At 38.1% G+C, this 20,820-nt stretch overlaps 1 long non-coding RNA gene across 1 annotated transcript in view; it reads left to right on the forward strand.

Moving 5' to 3' along the window:
* The window catches only part of LOC141264209 (uncharacterized), a 366,151-nt gene that overhangs the window by 261,351 nt on the left and 83,980 nt on the right, over positions 1-20,820 (forward strand). The window contains exon 2 of the long non-coding RNA XR_012319830.1: positions 7,106-7,276. This is a non-coding gene — a long non-coding RNA (uncharacterized lncRNA). The remainder of the gene's footprint in view (positions 1-7,105; positions 7,277-20,820) is intronic.

Here is a 20,820-nt window from a genome sequence, read left to right on the forward strand (position 1 = left end):
ACTCGGATCAAAATTGAACAAGACTGATTTGTTCCGTGGACCACTCGGTCCGAGGAAAAAATTGAATATGTGCACAACCCCATAGAATATTATAGGTATGAACACTATCTGTGAAAACCATGGATGGCACGAAAATCGGTGGTGTGCACGAACCCGAAGAGTCAGTTAGCTCACGTCAGGAGATCCGGTGTTTTGGCCAGCTCTTACGATTCTAGCATGGTCTGTGCTTCCCAGGCGTGTGAATCCAGCCTAAGTGCTCTGTATGACCTTGTAAACTGTTTATTGTAAGAACATCTAGTTTCTCAAGAAATTGGTCACATAACATATCTATGATTACTTTTTGTATTCTGGAGAAAAATCTCTTTTAATATGACTGTACTCAGAATTTCATCTTTATTAGTTTCTTAGACCTCTGACCTAAATAAGTCAGATGTCAATGTAGAAAAATGTGAAGGTTTATGAGCACTCGTTTACAAGCTACGTCTGAAGGATGCTAAAAGAGAGAATCCAAACATAATCTTTGACATATTTTACCTATAGGGTTCTATGGGCTTCATATATTGCAAAAATGATGTCTTTTGGCAGAAATTTTGCAAGACTACCATCTGGATTTTGTTTCAGTGTTGAAAATTTCAGGGTCAGACTTGTCCTGTGGAGGATTCTCTTATAAACCCAGAGACTGATGCATTAAGGGGCCTCAAAAGATTCGGAGCCAATCACTTGCAGAAAGGGTCTGTTTTTTATGGGTTGGTGCATCAATGATCTAAGACCCTAATAATAGTATATCCGAATTGTGCATCAAGAACAGAGACTACATCTACATGTTCTGTACAGACTGAGGAAGAACCTTTTTCTACTCCCATACGCTGCTTTATTAGTTTTACTGTGTATGAAAATTTAACATCAGCAACAATGAGGTGATGTAATCCCAAATCTGCAAGTAGGTGCCCTGTAATGAGCCAGACTGCATATATATATATATATATATATATATATATATATATATTTACATATACAATATATATACAGTGGGGGAGATAATTATTTGATCCCTTGCTGTTTTTGTAAGTTTGCCCACTGACAAAGACATGAACAGTCTATAATTTTAAGGGTAGGTTAATTTTAACATTGAGAGATAGAATATCCAGAAAAAATCAAGAAAATCACATTGTATAAATTAAATAATTTTTTTTTGCATTTTGCAGTGAGAAATAAGTATTTGATCCTTCTGGCAAACAACACTTAATACCTGGTAGCAAAACCCTTGCTGGCAAGCACAGCAGTCAGACATTTTTTGCAGTTGATGATGAGGGTTGCACACGTCAGGAGGAATTTTTGTCTACTCCTCTTTGCAGATCACCTCTAAGGCTATGTGCCCACGATGCAGAAATGCTCCGGATTTTTCCTGAGCGTTTCTGCATCTCCCTGGCAGAAAAAACGCATGCGGATTGTACATGCGTTTTTCCTGACAGGGACAAGCGGAAGTGAAGTGTTCTTCACATGCATTTCCGCATGCGGGTTGTCAAGCGATTTTAGCATCACTTGGAAAGTGCTTGACAACTTGGTCACACTATATAAATCCATGCAACCGGCATGGATTTATATACACTGTGTTTCAAATTATTATGCAAATAATATTTTCTCAGATTTTCCCAAATTACCTATATGAATTGCAGTCATTGTAATTTTCCAGTCAAATAACTATTAGAGTACAATTGAAAGGTTTTTATACAAACTGCCTATGATAACAGTATATTTTTAAAAAAATAAAAAACTCAAACTGCACTCAAAATGCATGTTCCAAATTATTATGCACAGCAGAGTTTTCAACCTTTTCATTTTAATAAAGAACAAAAAAATGATCATTTTTGAAATTATAAGCATTAGCAGGTTATTACAAACTGAAATCAAACAGTTTTCAACTCAAAACTTTATTCTAAGTGATGTTACATTTGCTCATAGGACCGCTTGTTCGAAAGGAGCTTCTGTACTCTCTCGTCCATTGAATTTGTCAGGTTTTGGATGGTTTCTGCTTCAATTGTTTTGCATGAGGACAGAATACCCTCCCAGAGCTGTTGCTTAGATGTGAACTGCCTCCCGCCATCATAGACACTCCTTTTGATGATGCTCCAGAGGTTCTCAATGGGGTTGAGGTCAGGGGAGCATGGGTGCCACACCATAAGTTTGTCCCCTTTTATGCCCATAGCAGCCAGAGATGCAGATGTGTTATGTGCAGCATGAGACGGTGCATTATCATGCATGAAAATGATCTTGCTGCGGAATGCACTGTTTTTCTTCTTGAACCAAGGAAGGAAGTGCTGTTTGAGAAACTCAACATACATTATGGAGTTCATCTTTACCCCTTCAGGGATCCTAAAAGGGCCGACCATCTCTCTCCCCATGATTCCAGCCCAAAACATTACTCCACCTCCTCCTTGTTAGCACCGTAGCCGTGTTTGCATGGGGTGTCCATCAACCAGCCATCCTCCACTCCATCCATCTGGACCAACGAGATCATTTCATGCATGATAATGCCCCGTCTCATTTTGCACATATCACATCTGCATAACATGTGCCTTCTTGAGCAGGGGGACCTTGGGGGCACTGGAGTATTTTAAACCTTTAAGGCGTAATGTATTACCAATGGTTTTCTTGGTGACTGTGGTCCCAGCTGCCTTGAGATCATTAACAAGTTCCCCCCATGTAGTTTTAGCCTGATCTCTCACCTTCCTCATGATCAAGGATTTTTCATGGTGCCCTAGATCGATGTCGATTGACAGTCATTTTGTATTTCTTCCATTTTCTTACTATTGCACCAATAGTTGTCTCCTTCTCACCCAGTGTCTTAATGATGGTTTTGTAGCCAATTCCAGCTTTGTGCAGGTCTATAATCTTGTCCCTGACATCTTTAGAAAGCACTTTGGTCTTGCCCATGTTGTAGAGGTTGGAGTCTGGCTGATTAATTGAGTCTGTGGACAGGAGTCTTTTATACAGGTGACTATGTAAGACAGGTGTCTTTAATGCAAGTAATGAATTAATTAGGAGCGTCTAACTGTTCTGTAGGAGCCAGAACTCATAATGGTTTATAGGGGATCAAATACTTAATTCTCACGGCAAAATGAAAATAAATTTATCTAATTTATAGAATGTGATTTTCTTGATTTTTTTTGGATATTCTATCTCTCAGTGTTAAAATTAACCTACCCTTAAAATTTATAGACTGTTCATGTCTTTGTCAGTGGGCAAACTTACAAAAACAACAAGGGATCAAATATTTATTTCCCCCAATATATATATACTTATATATATATAAAACAACTGGTCAAAATTACTGTTATTGTGAACAGTTATGCAAGTAGAAGATAAAATGATTTTAATATTTTAGGTAAAAAAAATATAGTCATTTTTTTCATTTTAAAAATTTCAAAAAGGGAAATGGGCCGATGCAAAAGTTTGGGCACGCTTGGAGATTTGTGTTAGTAATTTTGACCACGGGTGCCCAAGCTTTACATGCCACTGTACATACATAAAGTATTAGTATATATATACATATATATATATATATATATTTATATATATATACAGTACAGACCAAAAGTTTGGACACACCTTCTCATTTAAAGATTTTTCTGTATTTTCATGACTATGAAAATTGTACATTCACACTGAAGGCATCAAAACTATGAATTAACACATGTGGAATTATATACTTAACAAAAAAGTGTGAAACAATTGAAAATATGTCTTATATTCTAGGTTCTTCAAAGTAGCCACCTTTTGCTTTGATGACTGCTTTGCACAATCTTGGCATTCTCTTGATGAGCTTCAAGAGGTAGTCACCGGAAATGGTTTTCACTTCACAGGTGTGCCCTGTCAGGTTTAGTAAGTGGGATTTCTTGCCTTATAAATGGGGTTGGGACCATCAGTTGTGTTGTGCAGAAGTCTGGTGGATACACAGCTGATAGTCCTACTGAATAGACAGTTAGAATTTGTATTATGGCAAGAAAAAAGCAGCTAAGTGGCCATCATTACTTTAAGAAATGAAAGTCAGTCAGTCCGAAAAATTGGGTAAACTTTAAAAGTGTCCCCAAGTGCAGTTGCAAAAACCATTAAGCGCTACAAAGAAACTGGCTCACATGAGGACCACCCCAGAAAAGGAAGACCAAGAATCACCTCTGCTTCTGAGGATAAGTATATCCGAGTCACCTGCCTCAGAAATCGCAGGTTAACAGCAGCTCAGATTAGAGACCAGGTCAATACCACACAGAGTTCTAGCAGCAGACACATCTCTACAACAACTGTCAAGAGGAGACTTTGCGCAGCAGGCCTTCATGGTAAAATAGCTGCTAGGAAACCACTGCTAAGGACAGGCAACAAGCAGAAGAGACTTGTTTGGGCTAAAGAACACAAGGAATGGACATTAGACCAGTGGAAATCTGTGCTTTGGTCTGATGAGTCCAAATTTGAGATCTTTGGTTCCAACCACCGTGTATTTGTGCGACGCAGAAAAGGTGAACGGATGGACTCTACATGCCTGGTTCCCACCGTGAAGCATGGAGGAGGAGGTGTGATGGTGTGGGGGTGCTTTGCTGTTGACACTGTTGGGGATTTATTCAAAATTGAAGGCATACTGAACCAGCATGGCTACCACAGCATCTTGCAGCGGCATGTTATTCAGTCTGGTTTGCGTTTAGTTGGACCAACATTTATTTTTTAACAGGACAATGACCCTAAACACACCTCAAGGTTGTGTAAGGGCTATTTGACCAAGAAGGAGAGTGATGGGGTGCTACGCCAGATGACCTGGCCTCCACAGTCACCAGACCTGAACCCAATCGAGATGGTTTGGGGTGAGCTGGACTGCAGAGTGAAGGCAAAAGGGCCAACAAGTGCTAAGCATCTCTGGGAACTCCTTCAAGATTGTTGGAAGACCATTTCCGGTGACTACCTCTTGATGCTCATCAAGAGAATGCCAAGAGTGTGCAAAGCAGTCATCAAAGCAAAAGTTGGCTACTTTGAAGAACCTAGAATATAAGACATATTTTCAGTTATTTCACACTTTTTTGTTAAGTATATAATTCCACATGTATGTTAATTCATAGTTTTGATGCCTTCAGTGTGAATGTACAATTTTCATAGTCATTAAAATAAAGAAAAATCTTTAAATGAGAAGGTGTGTCCAAACTTTTGGTCTGTACTGTGTATATATATATATATATATATATATATATATATATATACACATATGTACAGATGCATATATATAATTTTTTATCACACTTGCAATAGTTCTAAAATCCCCTAAAATCATTATAGAATATTTGGAATAAACTTCCTAAGTAGGATATTATTATAGCTGAATAAGTTGAGGAGTGACTTGTAAGTAAAATGCTGAAATAAAACTAATTTCCTATGAATTCCTATTTGTGTAAATTCCTGGTGAAAACACAGGCTTCTAGGATAAGCAGGAGAAATCTCCAGTGACACACAGGCTCTAAATATAAGATAAATGTTATGTAATGCTAATGCGCTGAATCTCTAAATGACCAGCCACCTGAACTTTATGTACCAGTAATGACTCATCTGGGTACAACATTTTCTCTGAATGATGGTAATTAATCAGTAATTACCTCCTATTTGTCCGCTGCATGTTACACAGTGACGTTAAACATCTGATTGGTTGCCATGATTTACCACAATGCGATGCTATTAAATGTACCCTGTTGACTTAAAAAGAAGAATTAATCAGTTTATCTCCTAATCTTGCTCAATATGATTCCTATTATGTTGTAATTGAAAGCTGCATGCAAATTCTAATTATGTCAGACTGATTAATATAAATCCAGCGTGAAATAATCTGACACAGCTTTTTCTGGTGGAACATTTGCTCATCAACCTATTTCACCATATTGAGAGATCCCCACCCTCGGATAATAAAGTACGGATGACATATAACATAGCAGAACAGTAGATACATAGAGGAGGTAAAGATAAACAGATAGATTAGATAGATAGATAGATAGATAGATAGATAGATAGATAGATAGATAGATAGATAGATAGATAGATAGATAGATACAGTAGATGGGCCCCAGCAGGAGCCGCATAAGGGGATCTCATTGATGGCAATTGCTTTGTTAGTCTGACATATGATTATCTGGAAATACTAAATCAGGGGAAATTGAATGTACAAGGTGCACCCGGGAGAAGGAATTTACCTAACTAGATCTTATCAGAACTGTCTGGCAGCAGCGTTCCTTCACTCTATTGAAATAAACATTCGCTCCCAGATAATCCACATATGAAGGATATTTCAGTGTCAGCATATGAAGTCATTTTCTATAAAAGAAAAAATATTACTTATTTAAAATATGCTTTTTGTATTAATTCTGTATTAATTCCTTGTGATTTTTAAAGTGTAACTGTTGTTTTAATTTTTATTTCATAAATCAATAATACATGTGAAAATAAGAAACTTTGTAATATATCTTATCAGAGAAATCTGCTTTTTTCTCCTCCTTTTTTCTCCTCCTTCATTTTCAAAATTCTTAATTCCTGAGTAAAATCTGGATTCAGTGAAGACAGATTTTTACATCACTGAGATAGGAGATGGCAGCTGCTACTGATAAGAATCTATGGAGAAGGGAAGAGCTGGAGACAAAGCTTCTACCTCCTCTTCCCCCCTCCCGCCTACATAGAATCTTATCTGAGGCATCTGCCATCTCCTATCTCAGTAATGTAACAATCCGTTTTCACTGAATACAGATTTTACCCAGAAATTAAGAATTTTGAAAATAATCAATCCTGGTGGAGAAAGAAGCAGATTTCTCTGATAAGATATATTACAAAGTTTCTTATTTTCATCTGTGCTATTGATTTCTGAAATGAAAATTAAAACGGCGATTACTCTTTAAAACAGGGGTGGGGAATCTTTTTTCTGCCACGGCCCATTTGAATATTTATACCATTCTTCGGGGGCGGTACAAATTGCACACTAACTCCGCCCACAAAGTATATTCTGATGCTGCCACTGGGGTCAGTACGAAATTTTTCATTGCACGCACCTCAGCATTTAGTACTGAACCCTGCGTGTGTGTGTTCACAGAGCAAGAAGAAATGAATGGGCTGGTGGCCATCAAAATACAGGTGCCGACTCAAGTACTCCAGTCCACAGTAAACTGCCCGGGGGCCGATAAAAGTTCATCAAGGGCTGTAAACAGCCCACAGGCCGAGGTTCCCAACCCCTGCTTAAGATCTCCGCTTGCAGTGATTACCGGTAAGTGGTAGCCTAAACTGTTTACTTCCAGAGAACGATCTGACCTAGTCATCTGATGGACACACAGGTATTCGACTCTATGCAATACAGTTAGATGGCTATGTTCACAAAGGGTATTTTTAGGATATTTTTTTGGAAGCAGATCCTTTCTAAAATCCTCTTCAAAAACTCATGCTTGGAAAACCCTTTGTGTTTATTTCTATGGGAAATCCACCTTGCTGTTCATATGAGGGGTTTTTGAGCATTTTTTTTCTGAAGACGTTGTAAATAATATCTGGTGGAAAAAAAAGTGCATTTCTCTCCTTTGATCCTGATGGATTCTGCTTCAAATTAAGCAAAGTAAAATTAAACCTCTTTAAAACCTCATCAGGAAGAAGTTTAGGAAATGAAAAACTCCTCCAAAAGCACCCCCCCATCAAAAGAAAAGGCTTTTCCTAAAGTGGTGTGGCCATAGCAAAACAAATTTAAGTGAAAATAGCATAATATACAGTCATATGAAAAAGTTTGGGCACCCCTATTAATCTTAAGCTTAATGTTTTATAAAAATTGGTGTTTTTGCAACAGCTATTTCAGTTTGATATATGTAATAACTGTTGGACACAGTAATGTTTCTGCCTTGAAATGAGGTTTATTGTACTAACAGAAAATGTGCAATCTGTATTCAAACAAAATTTAACAGGTGCATAAATATGGGCACCTCACCAGAAAAGTGACATTAATATTTAGTAGATTCTCCTTTTGCAAAAATAACAGCCTCTAGTCGCTTCCTGTAGCTTTTAATGAGTTCCTGGATCCTGGATGAAGGTATTTTTGACCATTCCTCTTTACAAAACAATTCCAGTTCAGTTAAGTTTGATGGTCGCCGAGCATGGACAGCCCTCTTCAAATGATCCCACAGATGTTCAATGATATTCAGGTCTGGGGACTGGGATGGCCATTCCAGAACATTGTAATTGTTCCTCTGCATGAATGCCTGAGTAGATTTGGAGCGGTGTTTTGGATCATTGTCTTGCTGAAAGATCCATCCCCTGCGTAACTTCAACTTTATCACTGATTCTTGAAAATTATTGTCAAGAATCTGCTGATACTGAGTGGAATCCATGCGTCCCTCAACTTTAACAAGATTCCCGTTGCCGGCATTTGCCACACAGCCCCAAAGCATGATGGAACCTCCACCAAATTTTACTGTGAGTAGCAAGTGTTTTTCTTGGAATGCTGTGTTTTTTTGCCACCATGCATAACGCCTTTTTGTATGACCAAACAACTCAATCTTGGTTTCATCAGTCCATAGGACCTTCTTCCAAAAAGAAATTGGCTTCTCCAAATGTGCTTTTGCATACCTCAGCCGACTCTGTTTGTGGCGTGCTTGCAGAAATGGCTTCTTTCGCATCACTCTCCCATACAGCTTCTCCTTGTGCAAAGTGCGTTGTATAGTTGACCGATGCACAGTGACACCATCTGCAGCAAGTTGATGCTGCAGCTCTCTGGAGGTGGTCTGAGGATTGTCCTTGACTGATCTCACCATTCTTCTTCTCTGCCTTTCTGAAGTTTTTCTTGGCCTGCCACTTCTGGCCTTAACAAGAACTGTCCCTGTGTTCTTCCATTTCCCTACTATGTTCCTCACAGTGGAAACTGACAGGTTAAATCTCTGAGACAGCTTTTTGTATCCTTCCCCTGAACAACTATGTTGAATAATCTTTGTTTTCAGATCATTTGACAGTTGTTTTGAGGAGCCCATGATGGCACTCTTCAGTGGAGCTTCAAACAGGAGAACAACTTGCAAGTGGCCACTTTAAGTAGCTTTTCTCATGATTGCATACACCTGGCTATGAAGTTCAAAGCTCAATGAGGTTACAAAACCAAAAAAAGTGCTTTAGTAAGTCAGTAAAAAGTAGGTAGGAGTATTTAAAACAAGAAAATGATAAGGGTGCCCATACTTATGCACCTGTCAAATTTTGTTTGAATGCAGATTGCACATTTTCTGTTAGTACAATAAACCTCATTTCAAGGCAGAAACATTACTGTGTCCAACAGTTATTACATATATCAAACTGAAATAGCTGTTGCAAAAACACCAATTTTTAGAAAACATTAAGCTTAAGAATAATAGGGGTGCCCAAACTTTTTCATATGACTGTATATCTTCTAAAATGAGCTGTGCATCTGTGGTAAGGTTATCTATTAATGGCTGTAAAACGGAATTCTGAAAAATTAAAAAAAAAAAGTATATGAAAGATCTTATAAGTTTCCATTATACCAATAGGGCATACAGTATAGATAAAATAGAAGGAGGATCCCTCATTTCAGATTATCCTCTATCTAGAACAAAGAGTGGTTAACAAGAAGTAGCTCTGGAAGACCCAGGCAGTCAATGATTTACAAAAAAAGAAAAGGTGTCCCTGCTTCACTGTTCCCTTCCTAAATGGATCCTCCACTAAGAACAATCTCTATTTGTTAGAAGGGTTTCTTGAAAATAAGATGATTATAGGGTGATCGGCAGTAAGTGCTCAATTTCCCTGTAGTGCCACCTCAGGAGAAATGCAGCATTACACAGTGCACCTTAAATATGCAAATTGTCTCTTCAGAGAGTAAGAGGACTTGAACTCTAGCGCCACCTATTGGAAGTAGCAATCCTACGAGTCATTATTAACCCTTTAACGAGCCTTGAAATATGACTTCGGATAAAAGCCAAATCAAACGAATGTGTGTAATGCGTGACAAAACAGGTTCTTTAGAGTAAGAGATGCTGTTTGCAACTAGCATGGTGGCTCAGTGGTTAGCATTGTTGCTTTGTAGCCCTGGGATCCTGGTTTCGAAACAGCTGTAATCATGTACTGTATGTTCTCCCTGTGTTTGCGTGGGTTTCTTCCAGGTTCTCCAGTTTCCTCCCACACTCCAAACACATACTTATGGAGAATCTAGATTGTGAGCCCCAATGGGGACAGTGATGATGATGTCAGGAAATCGCTGTGGAATATAATGGCGCTATGTAAGCAAAATAAATAAAAACAACTACTCTCCATTCTGGCCAAGAGATTAGAATTCTGAAGAAGGTTCCACTCTTTTAACTAAAAATTTTACAAAAGTGGGCTATAAATAAGTAGCTTGTTGGGTGTATTTGGAGCTGTAGATCAGCATTCATATTAATGGGGTTGTCAGTAATGAGGCTCCCAGCATTTGTGATGTGTTTTTTAATTCATCATCTTTATAGATGTGATACATTCATGATTTGAGATATGTTTCCCCAGAGTATTATCAATTACATTCTTTGTCTCCCTGTAAACAGAGCATGACAATTAAATTATAGGTAGGAACACACAGGAAAATAAAAGAGCTTTCCCAAGAAATACCTCGTTATCATGACTCATAATTTATCCCAAATTACAGTATCAAACTATATCATTGACAATATCTGCAATGGATTAGTCATACACAGAAATAAAGAATTGCTAATGAAATCCTTAGTATGCACAATACAGGGCATGGCATACCGTAACAGGGTGAAATCTAAATTCCAGTATACATAATTCAGATCAGTTAGAAAATAATATAATGAGATGACGGGATCTTCTACTCTTCAGTTCTCAAAACCTTTTGGGCCAGACATCATTTTATCCTTCTTAAAATTAGTATAGGGGAGTGTGAGGATCCCTTAATACAGAGGTTTTACACTTTTCTCTTGAGAGACACTTGAAGAATAGCCATGTAATGAGACTATCTTTGTACCCATCCAGTAATTCTAAAGGATAGTTCACTAATGGACTTCTCTTTCAGTTATTATTAGATGCTGGGAATGGAAGTTATTCTGCACTCCCGGGAGTCACGACAAACCAGTAGTGGAATAAAAATGTAGGCTCATTGTCAACGCATTTCAGAGTCCACTACTGGTTTGTCGTGACTCCAGGGAGTGCAAAATAACTTCCATTCCCAGCATCTAATTCTGACATATTCACAGGAAGCGGCAGCATCTGCATTTTGAGCTTTTTAGGTGTTGTGTCACACACAACCCTATTAGGTGAGCAATTCTGATACTTTTTCACTAATCATTTATGTTGGATAAGACCCTATTGCACTCTTGCATTACTTTATATCACTTTTAGTTTTAGCATAAGTCCTCAACCTTTACTAGCTTGCTTTCATAAATGAAAGGTAACATTGAGCCACACTAAAGATATATCACTAAAATTATGAGTTACCAGCGATTGAGAAGTTACATACAAAGGGCCTGAGAGCCATATGTACCTGCTGAGTGTGTCTCACCTGTTTTGGCTTCAGCGTCGATCCTTGCTCCTATTGTTGGCTCCCTCTGTACTAGTCTGGGTGGGTTTCTTATCTCTGAGGTTATCACCCAAGACCTTTGAAGGCCAGCTTAGGTACCTACATGTGTTTGAGTATTTAGAAAGCTTTGGTCCTAACTTGCTTCTCTAGAGTGTAGTAATTCTTCTACTTAGCTCAATTCTACCCAGAAGTCAGAAGCCAGGAGTAGCGGGTAAAATAAATAGGCAATTGGCTCAGTTCCAGCCACAAGTCTAATTATCTTCCATGCTACTCCTGGCTTCTATTCTACTAGCAATGCTATTTTCATGCTCAGTCTAGCTTATCTAGGTATGGTCCACTTATATCATTCTGCAATCAGGATTCCAGATTACCAACTTCTTGTCACTTTACATGGCGATGTTCACACCTTAGTCTCTGCAATCAAGGTACCGCATCTCTGCAAGCAACTTTCCAGTTTGTTAATATATTTCTAATTATGTGTGAACCCCATCTCTGCAAGCACATTTAGAATCATAGAATCATAGAATGGTAGAGTTGGAAGGGACCTCCTGGGTCATCTGGTCCAACCCCCTGCTCAAAGCAGGATTCACTAGATCATCTCAGACAGATGTCTGTCCAGCCTCTGTTTGAAGACGTCCATTGAAGGGGAACTCACCACCTCTCGTGGCAGCCTGTTCCACTCATTAATCACCCTAACTGTCAAAAAGTTTTTTCTAATATCTAATCTGTGTCTCCTCCCATTTAGTTTCATCCCATTGCTTCTAGTCTTTCCTTGTGCAAATGAGAATAAAGATGATCCTTCTACAATGTGACAGCCCTTGACATATTTGTAGACAGCTATTAAGTCTCCTCTCAGTCTTCTTTTTTGCAAGCTAAACATTCCCAAATCCTGCAACCGTTCCTCATAGGACATGGTTTGCAGACCAGTCACCATTCTGGTCGCTCTTCTCTGAACTTGCTCCAGTTTGTCTATGTCTTTTTTAAACAACCTTACTTGTACTTGTGGAACACCATAGTTTATGAAGAAAGTAAAAACTATGAAAGCTGAAAAATTAGCACTTTTGTCTCAGAATGCATTTTTTTGCACCTGAAATAAAAATAAAAAGTGTCTGATCATTTGGAATTGGAATCTTGTGCATTCTTGCACCCACATAAAAGTGTTATTTGCCTGGATGTTCTCCAATCCTAGTTATCTCTTCTACTTCTGAATAAAGTGTCACTTTTGGCTGAAGAAATAATGATTCTCTCATTGGTTTATTGAAGTCTCAAGGCCACCTTAAAAATTGCTGTAACTATTTTAGACCTTTGTTTCTCATTGTTATAGAAACGTTGTGATGTCAGAAGTTTTAATTGGTGGGAATACCGGAACTGAGGCAACCAATCAAAGATGAATGGATTGTTTTGAAATTTAAATTTGCAGGCTTTGACAAATTTTCCCAGGAAAATCGATTTGCAGTGAATAAATTTGTAAAGATCTCAATTCTGGAAAGGGGAGTAGAGATGAGAAAGAAACTAGCCACAAGAACAATACATATTGTTCCAACAAGATCTGAGTCATACATATCACTAGTCTGGCACCGGACTGTACTCCACTGGGTACCGCTGTTTCCCAATGACCCAGTGATGTACTAAACACCACTGTGAAAGGCATGATAATCCACTTGATATACCAGGATTATAATAATAATAATAATAATAATCTTTATTTTTTATCATCAATAATAGCATTATTGTGAAACCCGTTTAGTCCTGCAAAACTACATTACTTTGCTCTTTGATGCTTCTCCAGCGAGGGAAACGGTGTCGGCCAAGTTTGCTTCTGCGAATTATGAATCACGAATTAAATCGTAAATTGTTCGAAATCGCTTACAACCTAAAATTTCAGGAAATTCGACTCAAACCCAGTCCTCCAGAGATTAATCTGCTCATCTTTACCACCAACTGCTAAATAAAGGAGCAGAAGTACTCATTCTACTGTCTCTTTCATCCAACATTGATGATGAGCTCTATAAACTTTCTATTAGGTCCATCTTTATTGCCTGAGGAGAACAGCTCTCTGCCGGATGTCAGCAAACTGTGGCAAGAGTCAGCTAAGTGTTGCAAGTGTAAACCAATTGTGAACTAGCTAAGTCCTTTGAACTTCTTTTGAAGTCAAACTGTTGCCTCGTGTAAGACTGTTGAAAATCTCAAGATGATAGCCTCCTTTAAGACTGTTGTATCATTATACTTCATGCCTTCTTCCTATATTATATTTGATGGGACATACTAATCTTCATCTTTTTTATAAAGTGGATCATCTCCAACAAACATACCTGCCATCCTCTTTACAAATGTGTGATCAGATCTATGCCAGAAGCAACAGCATAGATAGCTATATAAAGGACTAGCACAGCCTCTACAACAGGACATTTTTAATTAAGACAATTCAACGAATTTCTTGCTATTGCATATAAGTAGTAAATAAATAATTAAAACAGCTCATAACCTATAAATCCTATAACTATATTTTAATAAAGACAATTCAGGCTACTCTGTTCTAGATGTAGTGCAGGATATGATGGAGTGAGGTATAAAACAGTGATTTTAACTATAATGTTCCTTGAATCTTTATGTCGTGCACCACTCCTCAGACCCAACACCAGGTATAACACAGCATATAAATTTTTTCCTAGATTGTTCCTTTACTTTAATAACATTTTCTACTCCTGACCTTCTCAAGCTGAATTTTCTCTTTTTTCATCTTCAGTTAAATGCACAGAGCAAGACTTCCAACCTGAACATGTGAAATTCATTGAACTATATTTTGGAAATATACAATGTGCATCTGTAAGTCACTTGCACAATTTGTGTAATAAGCATACCTTAAGACAAATACCATATGTGTAGAGTATATATTTTTGCACATGTATGCCTATTGTAATAAATAGGTGGAGTGATTGAAATCCCCATTGCTCCCCTGCGCCTGATGACTTTAACTCCCTTTGAAACATAAAAGTGTAATATATAAGAAAATGATACAATTGTGTATCCAGCATATTAATGTAATCATTCTATTAGGGGCTATCGCGTTAGCAAAACAAGCAGCCTTTATGTTCTCTCCATTCAGAGCGAACAGGCGACTGTATACAGCACCTATATTCTGCTTATGGCACCTCCAGGGACGTGGCGTGCAATTTGATTTTCTCATTACAGATTTGCTCTCTTTCCAGAATAATTCACGCTCATAAACCAGGTCATGCTGGGAATAGATAAGTATTTATATGTACATGTTTTTATTTATAGGCTGAACTCTACAGTGATCATTGCAGAATCATTTTGTATACGTGTCTATCTTCTTGCTTACCAAAATGTGATACTATTAGAGTAGTTCATGTTTATTTATTATTAGCATATATATATAGGCTGCAGCCTGTTGTGTTAATGCCACAATAGTGAATGGATGTACAGTATTTATAGTTGTAGGCTGTGCTCAGTTTTGATGATGTCACTGTATTGTGTGTGCATATTCATAGACTGAATTATATTGGTGTGATGCCATAATCACATGTTACATTGAGAGGATGCTCTCAAAGTAGTGTGCATTATTTATAATCCACCCCACATTGACACAATGTCACAGTATTGTGTGAATATTCACAGACTATTGTCATACTAGTGTGTGTCTACTTATAGGCTAGATGCAAATATTTACTTCAGAAAGGAAGAGGACTAAAACTCTAGTGCAGCCTATTGGTGGTAGCAATCCTAAAAGTCAATTTTGATCTTTTACCAAGTCTTGCCACATGACTGTCGATATAAAACCAAACCAGATACTCCGTTTTTACGCAGGTGTTTGCCCTTCATCAGTGCAAAGCATGAACTCTGATTTAGCTTAGAGAGAGGCCTCTGACAGGTGTCTAAGGTGCCAAGCTGGCAAAAGAAGACTTATAGACCATGCAATGCTTGATACTCTGGGACATTAAATATGTAAATATTCTCTTCCGAGAGGAAGAGAACTAGAACTTCAGTGCCACCAATTCAGGGTAGCAATCCTAGAAGTCAGAATTGACACTTTAACGAGACTTGCCACATGACAAGATAAAAAGCCAAACCAGACTCTTCATTTGCAGACATATGTTTCGCAGTGCTTGTCCCTCTTCAGTGCAAATTGCAGACACGTGTTTTGGGGTGTTTGCCCCTTTTCAGCACAAAACAGGAGGCCTAATTTGGCTAACTAAAAGGCCTCTGACAGGTCTCCTCATGCCAGTTTGGCACTCTCCACAAAGAGAAACGTTCCCCCTTAGACCTTCTGTCAGAAGTCTTTCACTTAGCCTAATCAGACCTCTTGCTTTGTTCTGATGAGGGAGGGGGGATACCTTGAAAAATATGTCTGTAAATGGAGAGTCTGGTTTGGCTTTTTATCCTAAAACATATGGCAAGGCTTGTTAAAAAGTGTATATTGAGTTTAGGATTGCTACCTCCAAAAGGTGGCATTAGAGTTCCTGTCCTCTTCCTCTCTGAGGAACATCGCATGGATTATAAATCTCCTTACTCCAGCTTGGCACCCTCCACAAGAAGAAACGTTACCTCTTAGACTAGTTATAGTTATCAAATTAGTGCATGCATTTTTTACTGGCTGATCACTATTGTATTGATGTCACAGTACTGTGTACAGTATATGTGATGTTGCAATATAAAACCAGATTACAATACCTAATTTTGGGTGAGTTCTGTATAAAACTCATCAATCTTCAGAAGAGGACATCACCAAATTTGCTAGGATTGTGTCAGATAATTTCTGGTTATTCCCAGGCCAATTGGCAGCTGTTAATAAAATGAGATGATGCCAGTAAAGTGTATATTTGTTTGTGTCTGTTTTTTTTAGGAAAACACTATTATAATTTTTAACGGACAATTGGATATGTTGGTTTTTGTGGCATATTTGAGAAATAAAAAGATTAAAATACTGATAATAAGTTCTTAAATCTTTGAGTGGTTTCGAAGTCATTCTGTTCTATTCTGCTGCTGCGAATCGCAGTTCCTCTTGTTTACAAGATGAATGTAATCACATGAAGTCAATATCATGTCACAGCATGTTATAACAGCAGTCATTTGCCATCGCAAGAAGTGAGGTCAGAATGGACAAGGGATTAACTCCACTGACATGACTGAATAAATATTTATTAATAAAAAATATTACCCATATTTGTAGAATTTATTTTATTATTTTTTACAGCTGCTCTAAAACATCTCAGATTTCTTGAAATTCACAGGTCCCTGTGAATTCAGACACTCTGCGATTCGATTTGCAAAAATCAGCCAAAAAAATGCCTGGCGTCATTTCACACACGGCTGAAGACCCAGAGGGGGCTAATGACGTCAGGCGTGGTGGCAAGAGCTTCCCTATAAAACCATGCAGCTAATCACATAACATGTTCTAGTGCAGCCAGTGAGGAGGGCTATCACAGCCAGTATAAAAGAATGGACAAACCAAGGAGCGCCATTTTATGTTTGTACTGTATAAGGAGGTCAGAGCACACAACATAGGGATAGAAAAAGGCTTAATCTGAATGTAGCATACTACTGCAATGCTAAAGCACATTGAAAATGGGAATTATAGGCTCAGTCAGTGAATACTAATCCAAAGATGAAAGTGATATATAAGGAAGTGCTATAGCTGTACAGTCAGTCAGTGTGACTTTGAATTGATTGATCTGTAGTAACAGCATCTTAATAACAGATTTTTTTTATTCTTCACTCGCTGCAAACAAGGAGGGCAGTATTAAACCCCTCAGTGCTAATTTTGCTACTAAAACAAAATCCTGAATCCAAGGCTCCTGTCACAGAAATTCTGCTACCTGCATTGTAAGATGTGCAAGCCATATTTTTTCTACATATAAAAAAGAAATCTCTATAATCCAGAAATGTTAACACAATTGTCTACCTCAAGAAATGTGAGCATTGTAAAAAAGAATTTAATTTTTGCACACTTCGTTGCGGCAATAGTCCATTGTTAGATCTGTACTCCCATTCTCTTTTGGTACCTGGCCATGTTTTTTTTTAAATATTTTAAAGAAAACTTTTTAGTTTTTGAATACCTGTTTTAATTGTCCAATTTGCAGCCATACAATGTACTCCGCATGGCCATACTGCAAGCTGTCTCTGAATGTTCATTTCAAGCTCTGAACCTACATGTAGCTACTTCGCAACGTAATTTTTTATGGTACCATAACTTACTTTGCATTTTTGTTGAAGGTGGGAATATTTAAAGGAAAAAAAAATACAGTACAGACCAAAAGTTTGGACACACCTTCTCATTTAAAGATTTTTCTGTATTTTCATGACTATGAAAATTGTACATTCACACTGAAGGCATCAAAACTATGAATTAACACATGTGGAATTATATACTTAACAAAAAAGTGTGAAACAACTGAAAATATGTCTTATATTCTTGGTTCTTCAAAGTAGCCACCTTTTGCTTTGACGACTGCTTTGCACACTCTTGGCATTCTCTTGATGAGCTTCAAGAGGTAGTCACCGGAAATGGTCTTCCAACAATCTTGAAGGAGTTCCCAGAGATGCTTAGCACTTGTTGGCCCTTTTGCCTTCACTCTGCGGTCCAGCTCACCCCAAACCATCTCGCTTGGGTTCAGGTATGGAGACTGTGGAGGCCAGGTCATCTGGTGTAGCACCCCATCACTCTCCTTCTTGGTCAAATAGCCCTTACACAGCCTGGAGGTGTGCTTGGGGTCATTGTCCTGTTGAGAAATAAATGATGGTCCAACTAAACGCAAACCGGATGGAATAGCATGCCGCAGCAAGATGCTGTGGTAGCCATGCTGGTTCAGTATGCCTTCAATTTTTAATAAATCCCCAACAGTGTCGCCAGCAAAGCAACCCCACACCATCACACCTCCTCCTCCATGCTTCACGGTGGGAACCAGGCATGTAGAGTCCATCTGTTCACCTTTTCTGCGTCGCACAAAGACACGGTGGTTGGAACCAAAGATCTCAAATTTGGACTCATCAGACCAAAGCATAGATTTCCACTGGTCTAATGTCCATTCCTTGTGTTCTTTAGCTCAAACAAGTCTCTTCTGCTTGTTGCCTGTCCTTAGCAGTGGTTTCCTAGCAGCTATTTTACCATGAAGGCCTGCTGCACAAAGTCTCCTCTTAACAGTTGTTGAAGAGATTTGTCTGCTGCTAGAACTCTGTATGGCATTGACCTGGTCTCTAATCTGAGCTGCTGTTAACCTGTGATTTCTGAGGCTGGTGACTCGGATAAACTTATCCTCAGAAGCAGAGGTGGCTCTTGGTCTTCCTTTCCTGGGGCGGTCCTCATGTGAGCCAGTTTCTTTGTAGCGCTTGATGGTTTTTGCAACTGCACTTGGGGACACTTTCAAAGTTTTCCCAATTTTTCGGACTGACTGACCTTCATTTCTTAAAGTAATGATGGCCACTCGTTTTTCTTTACTTAGAATTTGTATTATGGCAAGAAAAAAGCAGCTAACAGTCTATTCAGTAGGACTATCAGCTGTGTATCCACCAGACTTCTGCACAACACAACTGATGGTCCCAACCCCATTTATAAGGCAAGAAATCCCACTTATTAAACCTGACAGGGCACACCTGTGAAGTGAAAACCATTTCCAGTGATTACCTCTTGAAGCTCATCAAGAGAATGCCAAGAGTGTGCAAAGCAGTCATCAAAGCAAAAGGTGGCTACTTTGAAGAACCTAGAATATAAGATATATTTTCAGTTGTTTCACACTTTTTTGCTAAGTATATAATTCCACATGTGTTAATTCATAGTTTTGATGCCTTCAGTGTGAATGTACAATTTTCATAGTCATGAAAATACAGAAAAATCTTTAAATGAGAAGGTGTGTCCAAACTTTTGGTCTGTACTGTACCTACATTGTGACTTAGTTTTTTAAAGTTCAGCAAGTTTTGTTCTGGGTAGGGGGACCGCATTTAAACAAAATAATATTTCCCCCTAAACCCCCCCCCAAAAAAAACCTAAAAACATAAGTACACGCAATTTACTTATTTACTTTTTTACTTTTTGCCTATTTAAATATTCCATTTTAGCCAGTGGTACATCACATAATTATAAACATTTCCACCTCAAAAAAACCCCAAAAGATGCAAATAGTTACACACGTTTTACTTTTGAGAGCAAATTTTAATATTCCATCTGTTTACACCTAGCTAGATAGGTTAAGGTCACTTGGACATTTTAATAAGGCTGTGTTTGCATTACAGAGCTCAAAACTGATTCATTATAGCCCTAAAGAATTCCGATTGTTATATATGTATTTTCCGTCCATTAGAGGTTTTGCCGTATTGTAATTTGCGGTGAATCAAATTTTAAGGGAAAATTTGGCAAAACCTGCGAACTAGAATTTCAAACATTCTGCTCATCTCTACTCAAATACTAAAACACTCAAAGTTGTGACGGCACATTTTACAAAAGAGGTAACAAAGCATAACTTTGCAAAAACAACCTTCTAGAATAAATGCATTAAAACAAACCTAAATGCCTAGATATGCATGTATTAAAGAAAAGACATCGGAAAAAACATTAAAAGTCTACATGTAGCAGTACGATTGTAGTATGAAACAATATTACCAAATGGTTTATCTCTCATTACTGTCCATTAAATTTTTTTTGTGGGATTGGGGATCTATAAAAGCCTTTGGTAATTTAATGGTTGTGTGCACAAACTGCTAAATTCAGACTTTTAGCATAAATACATGGCTCTCTCTTTTTTTTCTTTTTTCTACGGAATTAGTGCAGTTAATTGGAGCTCCGACAGTTTCCTTTATTCAGATTCAGTCATTGGCACCACTCTTAACAAGCTCAATAAACAATAGTCTTCTTAAAGGGTGAAATACACAGACTCAGCAATGTCTTTATTATAGCAGTGATCACACAGCCGGGAAATAACTAGTGGATGTGGGAAAAACTAAACTTCCTTTACTCTGCAGAGGGTGATTGTTCTTACACAAAAGTTGGTGTAATGTTTACTTTCTTTTGTTCTTCATGTGCTACGTTCAACTCCAAGTCCATGTCTCGAAGTCTAGGTCATGTGACATGGGGGGCAAAAGAGCTCCCTTGTCATGAGTCAGGAAATAGATGGGAGCATGAATGGTCTGGATGCTTTTTGAAACAATCACATAAAGCATGTGATCTATGCAGAGAATGATGGATAGGTCTCCTACATAACAGAGTGAAAAATCTCATTAGAATTCTGCTACCGTGGCCTAGTGAATGATTATTT

This window comes from Phyllobates terribilis, unplaced genomic scaffold (assembly GCF_046119375.1).
Source record: "Phyllobates terribilis strain yellow unplaced genomic scaffold, ASM4611937v1 Scaffold_4__5_contigs__length_816908805, whole genome shotgun sequence".
NCBI classification, from domain to species: Eukaryota; Metazoa; Chordata; class Amphibia; order Anura; family Dendrobatidae; genus Phyllobates; species Phyllobates terribilis.